Here is a 9,572-nt window from a genome sequence, read left to right on the forward strand (position 1 = left end):
GGCATCCAGGAAACTCCTCAGGCAGTGGGACATGGTGCTCTGGGAGATTCCCCCTGCAACGGAAACTATCCCCTGGAAGCTTCCGGAAGCCAGGAGGTGCAGGCTGCACAGGACCTGGACATGGGTGGGCACCGCATTGGTCCTCCTCGTTGGGTGCTGCATCAGGGGGTCAAGGTCCCGGATGAGCTTTGTAATCATTGCCCCATTCAGCCGGTACTTTGAGTAGATTTCCTCCTCAGTTTGGCCCAGTAGTGTGACCCGCTGGCAGAAAATTCGCTCCTGGATCCTGCGTCTGTTCCTTGCAGCAGCCTCGAGCCTTCGCCGCCTAACCACCATGTAGAGCCCTGGCATTGGGATTGTCCTCACGCTCCTACTGTGTCTCCTTAACACCTTGGCTGCACAGGATATTCCCCTCCTGCGCTGAGAGTCCTTGACTCCCATTGTTCATGACGAGCTGAGCTCGTCATGAGCACACGAGCAGTGTACTGCATGACGAGCTGAACTCGTCATGAGCACCGAAGGGGTTAAGTGTGTTTGGTCAGCCCCGCCCCTGTGGCTCATTGGGAAAAATGTTTTAATTTTTTTTTACTTCATGTTTACCACCTGCTTTGGGTTCTCCTTAATTTGCGCCTCGCAAATAGCGATTTTGAAGTTTTTCGCTATTCTTCATGGACCTCTTCTGTCTGCAACTCGGCAGACAGTGGCTCATATAAAATGTGAAAAGGTGGATGGTTGGTTGGTTCAGTGAGTGAAAGGATGGATGAATAGGTATAGGAGTGAAATGGTGGATGGGTGAGTGATATGGTGGATGATGAATGAAAGGGTAAAAGGATGATGAGTGAAAGGGTGAATTAATGATAAGTGAAAGGGTGAATGGATGATGAGAAGGGGTTGATGGGTCGAGTGAAAGTGTGGATAGATGGATGGAATGAAAGGGAGGGGAGGATGAATGGATGAAACGGTGAACAGATAAGTGAAAGAATAGATGAATAAAGGGGAGGATCGATAGATGAAAGGGTGAATGTATGGATGAGTTAAAGGGTGGATGGAGAGATAGATAAGTGAAAGGATGGATGATAGGTTTGGAAACGGATGGGTGGAGGGACTGGTGAAAGACTGAATTATAGATGAAAGAATGAATGGTTGACAGAATTTAAAGGTGATATTGTGGATATCAGCAGGTGTATGGAAGGATGAATGGATAGATTATTGGATGAAAGAGACAAGACAGCTCTTCTGGGCCGGGTTGTGAAGACTTGATTTGTTTGCTTGGTCCATTAAAAACTTTGATTTGACGTGGGGGGTATTTTAATTTTCTGGCTACTCCTTTGCAACTGGAGACTGCTCTAGGAGTTGGGAAGCCGAGGTTGATGGATTAATTGTAGTCGTGATAGCTGTGAGGCGCATCATAGTAACAGACAGATTTTGAGCAACGTAGGGAGAAATTGAATATCACATGTAACTGAGAAGGTGCTGGGGAAAATGGAATATGAAAGAAAAAGTATGTGCAATGAATGAACACAATTAGATAATCCAAGACTTAGAATAACCAGTGCATGGACTTTCAGAAATGATAATGGAGAAATAGTGAGGCACACACATTGTAGTTAGGGATTGAGAGGCAGGAAAAAGGTAACGCCTTTGGGTACTTGACGTGGCTCGGAAAACCCACCAAGGTTATGATGTGATTGAGAGAAGTTGTGCACAGGTGGAATAAAAGCATACCAGAGATAGTGCTTCAAGGACTGTCCACTAGTGGAGAGGAGGAGCTGGAGCTGGATCAGCACCAGCACAAATACTAGTAGGAGTGCACGTTACCAGTGATGCCTATCCAAGACCTGATTGATAAACATACCGTATGATCATCTGTGAAAAAGTTGAAAGAGAGGTGAAGAATGATGCAGATGGAGGCTAAGTGGTTATGGTGGAAAGTGCTTATGAATTCAGATATGTGTTGATGCTGTCTAAGTAGACTGAACTCTGGGAGATGTCAGTCACACTGTTGCATCGAGTGCTGGTGAAGAGGTAGTGTGCGAGCCTGTTAAACACTTAGAAAAGGGGAAACAGAGGGGTAATTCCATATTTGAATGGGTGGCTTCTTAATTGTGAGGCTCACTGCAGAAGTGAAAAAGTATGAGCATGTAATCAATGAGTGCCATTGAAGGGGGGGGCAATATTCTACCTATATTTTATGTCACTGCGTGGCAGTCCCCCTGTGTACTTATACTAAAATGACAATTTTAGTGGCATGAACAGACAACTGAACATTTTTTTTATAATTTGGGGTCTACTACAGGGGGAGGAACTTTGCAAGATTTGGGTTGAAAAGATTTTGGGTGGATGGGGGGGCCGGGCTCAGGAATGCGTAGAGAAGCAGAAAGGAAGGTACATACGCACACGGTGAGCCAATAGTGAATGAGGGATCAGAGAGGCAACGAGAATAGAGCATACTGAAAGAGGTTAGGAATGTGATGAGGTTTTAGATCACGATTCAAGAAAAAAATGCGACGAACCCTTCAGCTACTCTAGATTGCCTGATTCATATTCAGGGGGCGATAACAGAGATTTGAGTTTCTTGGGGACCTGCTGACGACGGTTTTGGAAGAAGGAGATTAGTGCGTAGAGGTGGGAGGTCTGGTCAGATCAGGGATGATTTCAGAGAGTAGAGTAACCTGCGCGCCTACAGCGGTTCCGCTGTGCATGGTGTCCACCAGGTGTAGAGGCGCTATGTTTGCAGCACCTCCATCTTGAGGGTGGAGAAGTCCAGGACAGCGGACACGGGTCAGGGTGAGGGACTTGGCGGACGGAGGAGGATGAACTGAACTCTGCTCCTCGGCGAGACTAGAATGAGGGGAAGGGTTGCGATGGAGAGGCAAGTTTGAAGAACAGCAAACAAACACCGACCAGCATCCTGCTGTGGACATGTAACAGCGTTATCAAGGTTACTTCCTTGAGGCGCGCATCAACGCACCTTTTAAAGCCGGATTAATAACTGCTTCCTAATATTACATTACAACCGTGGCCTTGTAGTCACAGCTTTCTATGGCCCGCGTGCGCCATAAAACAACATCCATTGTCAGTCGTTGTCACTTTGGTATGTTTGAATGGTTCCCTTGGTCACCTGGTTCTAAATACAATCCATTGTTTCTGTCTTTGCTCGCAGTGGCTTCGGTTCTTTTGTTTCGGTTTCATCTACAGTGCTCGTGGTCTGCTCTCGGCCCCGGCCCTAACTCTTTTCATGAACATTTTCTTTATGTTTCTTATTTAGCCCCCTCTACTTCCTCCAGTCATGTTCAATAAAAAAAAGATGTCTGGCGCGCTATTTTTTTTTTAGAAATATTATGGAATTGTACAAAGAGTATTTTAGTTCTGCAGATTGTTTCATTGCCACACATGTTTTCACTCCGGCCTCGTCTTCTATTTTCTCAACAAATGTGTCTAATCTTCATTTCGGTAAGGGGCGAATAAGTGTTCGGTCTGAGATCTGTGCAGAACTTGTCCTTCGAAGGCTTGACACACGTCTGACCCACTACCACTGTCATCCTTCCAAAGTTGGTACCGCACGTACCATTGCACCGGCAGAACGATTACACTAAGGGGCACGTGCATCAACCTATTTAGGAAGTGCAAACGGTGCGAATCGGTAAATTCGGCCGTTTGCACTTCCTAAATACGTTTTTGGGATGCATGAAACATTTTTTCAAAATTCGTTTTTCTTTGCATTTCCTAAAAATGCGAATCCATTTAAGGAATCGCATTTGTGCGATTCCTTAAATGCAATGCATCATTTTAAAAAAAAATGCGAATTTTGAAATAGGAAGTGCAAATTAAGACGAGGTTGACCCTCGTGTTAATTTGCGAAATTGTTTCAAAAAGCACAAAAATGCATTTTGAAAAGTGTCATGTTACAGACACACATGTCCTTAGGACATGTGTGTGTGAAACATGCACTTTAAAATACATTTCAGGGGTGCAGGGGGGGTCCTTTGAACCCCCCTCTGCACCCTTGCAATGCATCAACAAATTGCGATTTCCTAAAAAAAGAAATGCAAAACGGCATTGATTCCTATGGGCCTCTAGGCCCATAGTAATCAATGTAATGCCATTCCTTAATTGCGATTCGCAATTAAGGAATCGCAAATTTCGAAATTTAAGAAATCCTAAAAAAAATTAGGATTTCTTGATGCATAGGATTTTGCAATTCCTAAATAGCGATTCCTTAATTTTCGCTATTTAGGAAATGCAAATTCCTACAATGATGCATGTGCCCCTTAGTACTTAGGTAATTTTATGTTTTGGGATCAAGTAATATCAAACTTGTGAATTTGCAGCACTGCTCATTGGGCAAATGTGTAGACATTCATAGTTTTGGTAAACATTTGCAGACATGCTAGGTGTGTCTTTCTAGGTGATGGGCAACAACATCTCTCATTTTTAGTGACCAGAATACAATCTTTCTCATCAGACCTTGCCCCAGGGCCAATAAAAGTCTCAAAGGGAAAAGGAAGGAGTAAACGAAAAATTAGGAAAATAGTGACAAACGGAGTATGCAGGGACGCAGTGAGTTTGCCATTGAGGATGATGCCAAAGTCAGGGGTCGGGTCTTTTGGCATGGGGGTGGATCCGAGTTCCGACGTCCACCAGGATTCAATCCAGAAGGCGATGTGTTTGCTGAAAATCAGGACCTCAGCCTGTCTGTGTTGAGCTTGAGTCTGTTGTTCTTCATCCAGACTGAGATGTTCTTCATGCAGTTGTGGAAGTTGGTCTCTGAGAGCGAGTAGACAAGTTGTGTGTCGTTTGTGTAAGAGGTGATGTTGATGTTGTGCGATCTGACGATGTCTGCAAGTGATGTCAGGCACTTTTTTGGCGAATAGCACTCTACTCCGGAACCCATAAAGGATTATTGGTGAATTAGTATAGTGAAATATAAAAGTAATTTGAGTGGTGGATATTAGTCAGTTATTTGTATTAAGAAGGGTAGCAGGTGGATAAAGAGGGATAAAAGGTTTACATTTATATAGCACTTGTTGCCCCTGATGGGGTGTTGAAGTGCTTTTTCCGAGAGTAGCACGCTACTCTAGGACCCATAGAGGATTATTGGTGAATTAGTATAGTGAAATATGAAATTTAAGAAGTGTACATGTTAGTCTGTTATTTTGATTGAAATGATAGTGGAGGGATGGAAGAGTGAAAGGTTTATATTTTTCTTTTTTTTTTTTTTTTCTTTTGGAGGTATAAGCAGTAGAAGGAGGCTTGGGATGAGTAAAAAGGGACGTGGAGGGGAAAAAGTCAGAGGGAAGCGTTTAGAAAGGCTTGTTTAGGGGGATCGGTATAGTAAAAAGGTGCCAGATGATGCAAGGAGGGTAGAGTAGGGGAGAGTCTAGAAAGGGCTATTTTGGGGATCATAGTAGCAGTATGGGGTTTGGGATGAATGAGAGAGTGGATGTAGAGGTTATATTAATAGAGGTATAGGGTGAGATATAGAGTAGTGCATTGGAAAGAGGAGTAGAAACAGGTTTGAGATGAGTCAGAGTTGAGGTAGAAGATTTATTGAGAGAGGTATAGGGTGAGAATAGGGTAGTACATAGGATATGCTGAATTAGAAGAAAGTAATACATATATAGATCCATAAGTACATGGAAAGTATGTAGATGCATAAAGGAAGTAAGTATATTTAGATTAAAGATGTTGATAGAGGTGTAGGGTGAGAAATAGGGTAGTGCATTGGAAAGATGAGTAGTTAGAGGTTTGAGATGAGTCAGAGAGTTGAGGTAGAGAATATATTGAGAGAGGAATAGGGTGAGAAATAGGGTAGTGCATTGTATGCTTTTTTAGGAGAAAAGTAATAAATATATAGATCCAAGTACATGGAAGGTATATAGATGCATAAAGTAGATACGTATATGTAGATTAAAGATGCATTAGATACATTCTGGTTTTTGAGTGTTGTACTTAAACATTTATTTATTTATTTATATTAAACATAATTCTACATGTTCAATCAAAGCAATACACATATATTGGTACATACTTATAATACAAATAAATGCTTATACAAAGAGTGATATGCGGTATATTTCTATTTGCGTACGGTACATATTTGGAAAAGAGCCAATTCTTGAGTAGTTTTCTGAAGATAAGGTGGTTGTCCGTGGATCTTATGTTGGTGTGAGGTGCCACTTTAGAAAAGAGGTTCCTTTGTTGTGTTTTGTGATTTTATTCTGATGAAGAGCGGTCCCATTCCATGTATCGCTATGTGGGTGATACAAAGCAGCTTGAACATGGATCATCTGGCAACAGGCAAACAATGAAGGGCTTTCAAGGCAGGGAAGATGTGGTCTTGCGGTTTGATGTGCAAGCGTAGTCTGGCAGCCGAGTTCTGAATCTGTTGTAATCTTTACATGGTCGTTAAAGGTGATCCATGGTAGAGGCTATTTTCGTAATCGAGTTTGGACAGAAAAAGGGAGATGGTAGCTTGGACCTTGTGTGGAAATCCCAAATGGGGAAAGATTAATTGCAGAGATTTGATAGTAACAAAGCTTGATCTTGCTAGTTTGTCCACTCGGGCATTCATCGTTAGCTTGGAGTCCATGGTCATTCCGAGGTTTCTGACTTCCTTCAATACTTTAGGCGGTGATCCCAGTTCACCAGGCCATGCGGCAAGCAGATCATAATGTTTCCAATCACCAGACATGAGTATTTCCGTTTTGGAAGCATTCAATTTGAGATGGCTCCAAGTCATCCATTGATCCACAGCTCGGAGACAACTGAAAATTGGTGAGTTTCCAATTTCTTTGGGGTACTCTATTCGAAGGAGTATTTGTGTGTAATCTGCATAGTTATAGCATGAGAGGTAAAATTGATTGACCAGTACCGGTAATGACTACATGTAGATGTTGAAAAGCATGGGTGATATGATAGAGCCTTGCGGGACCCCTGCTTTTGTGGAGTACTATTTGGATGAGAAAAGTGGGGTATGGATGACAATTAGTGCTGTTTTGAAGGTAGGACTTGATCCAGTCTAGAGTAGTCCCCTCTATGCCGGCTTTGTAGAGTCTTTGTATCAGAGTGTCATGGTCAACCGTGTCAAGGGCAGCCGAGAGGTCCAAAAGGAGTAGCTCAGGAACCCCGTTGCGGTCAACTGTGTTCTTCAGGTCATTCCAGATAGCAAGGAGGGTCCATTCTGTATCTCTTACTGGACAGAATCCTGTTTGGAAGTCTGAAAGTATGGTATTCCCTTCTGTGAATTGTGACATCTGGGTAAATGCTGCTCTGTCTATCAGTTTACCCAGGAAAGGTCCATTTGTAAAGGGTCTGTATTTGTCAGGGTTCAGTGGGTACAAGTTTGTTTTCTTCAGTAAAGGGCATATGTAAGACTTTTTGAGTTCTTCTAGAAATATTCCGGTAGTTAAGGAATCGTTGCTGATTCTTCTTACTGGAGTGGCAGGCAGGAGAAGTTGTTAGAAGAATTGTCTTGAAAGTTTGCGGAAGACTTGGGTCACATGGGCTGCCGGCATGCCAGCTTGGTTTGACCAGGCCCATAAATTCATCGTGTGAAATGTGTTGGAAGGAACAGAGAGGCTGGGTTAGAGTATTCTTGGATTGTTGTTTTGTAAAAGGGTTAGTGCTGGTGCTTTGTCTCTGTTTTAAGTATGAGTCCAACGCGTTTCCTATGTCTGTGTAATAATTTGCCAGTTTGTCTGTGAAATCTTGAATAATGGGATGAGTTCCTTCTAGGCAATTTGGTTTATGAAATTCATTGAGTATTTTATAGACTTCTTTATTTGCACATTTAGCATTTTCAATTCTGTCTGAATTGTACTTTTTCTTTTCTTTTTTGATAGCTGACTTGTATAATCTGTTACATTTCTGTAGGCAAAGTTTGTCTTTGTTTGGCGTTTGTTTTGAGCCAGGCATGTAGCAGTTTTCTAATTTGTTGTTTTATGTCTTTTATATCTGTATTTCTCTAAGTTGGTTGATTTCTTTTTGTTCTGTTGTGTGGTTTTGAGTGCTATCAGCATATCAAAAGCTTCCTCTAGCCACTCATATAGTTTTTGAACAGAAAGTATTGATTCCAGACCTGTACTGGATGTTAGTTGTGTTTCTAAGTGTTCCAAAGTGTGTTTGTTCCATGGTCAGTAGGTGGATACATGTAAGGTGGTTTTAGGTGAGTCACTTAGTGTTGTTTTATGTTGGAAAGCAAGCAAGTGGTGGTCTGACCATGTGGCTGGAGTTATAGTTTAAAAGGTAACGAGTTTGGTAATAGCAAAAGTGACATCTAGGATGTGTCCAGCGATATGTGTGGGTTTGTGGATGATCTGATGCAGGTTCAGAGCACCTAGGCCAGTGATTATTGTTTGCGGATAGGACATATTGGGTTTGTCAAACCAAATGTTGGGGTCACATAGAACGCATAGGTTGGAGTGTATTGTTATCAGGTTTGAAATTGTGTCTAGAAGTATGTCTGGGAATGTTGCCTTGCGAGGTGGAGGTCTGTAAAGGAGCAGGAAGTTATAGGAGAAAGATTGTGTAGGATTGCATCTGGTGAAAAGAGCCTAATAATTCTTTATGGAGATGTCGTCAACTTAAGTAATATGTAATATTTGCCTGAACACAACAGCTAGGCCACCTCCTTTTTTGCCTATGCGATTTTGGGTGACCATTTTGCCTAGGAAACTGCTTCTTGCAGGACTGGAGCCATATCATCTCCCAACCACGATTCAGTTATGAATAGCATGACTGGTTTTGCATCAGTGAGAAGGTCGCAGATGTGATGTTTGTTTTTAGAGAGCGATCAAGCATTTATTAGTAGACAGTTTAGAGAATGTGCTTTGGTGACAGTGAGACTTTGTTTTGTAGAAGAGTGATCAGTATTGTGTGGGTTTGTAGCTGGTGTGTTTTTCGTGCTGGTGTTAGCTATATTAGGATAGGAATCGTGTAGCTTTTTTGTAATGAGGTCCTTGTCCAGCAGGCTAAGAAGGCATTTTGATGGGTCTGCCTGCTTAGGTGGTGAATCTGGTGTTTGAGAGTCAGTTGGTGCACTGTGTTGTTTTTGTGATGTAACCTTGTTGTGCAGTAGACATGGAGAAGCAACGTTGTGATGTGCGGCACGTTGCTTATATGGCTGAGATACCCGCCACCCCCTCTCAACACAATCCCCAAAGGAGGGAAACCGGAAACAGTTCTTGAAGTTTTTGGAAGAGGGAGGGAGTGACCCTCCCGGCCGTATTTATTAAAACAAAATTAAAACATTAAATCAACATTTTTATATTATGTACAATTTCATTACCACATTGCGATGTTGGCTAACCTTAACAGATTCTCTAATACAGAGGTTCTCCTAGCCGACTTAACATCCTACAAACATTTACTTGAAATTATGAAATTGTACATCCTAACGTTTAAGGGCCAACGGCAAGGTCGTAACCGGTGTCAAGATCCCTAACCACAAATACCCCCCCCCTACTTGTGAGGGGCGACAGCACTGAGGCGTACCTCAAGTGCAACTACCAATTTCCCTTTGACTTGACGGGGGCACCAATAAAACTCGACGCCACTTAAAGGTCGTTCGA

The sequence above is a fragment of the Lissotriton vulgaris genome, chromosome 4_1, assembly GCF_964263255.1.
Source record: "Lissotriton vulgaris chromosome 4_1, aLisVul1.2, whole genome shotgun sequence".
Taxonomy (NCBI): Eukaryota; Metazoa; Chordata; class Amphibia; order Caudata; family Salamandridae; genus Lissotriton; species Lissotriton vulgaris.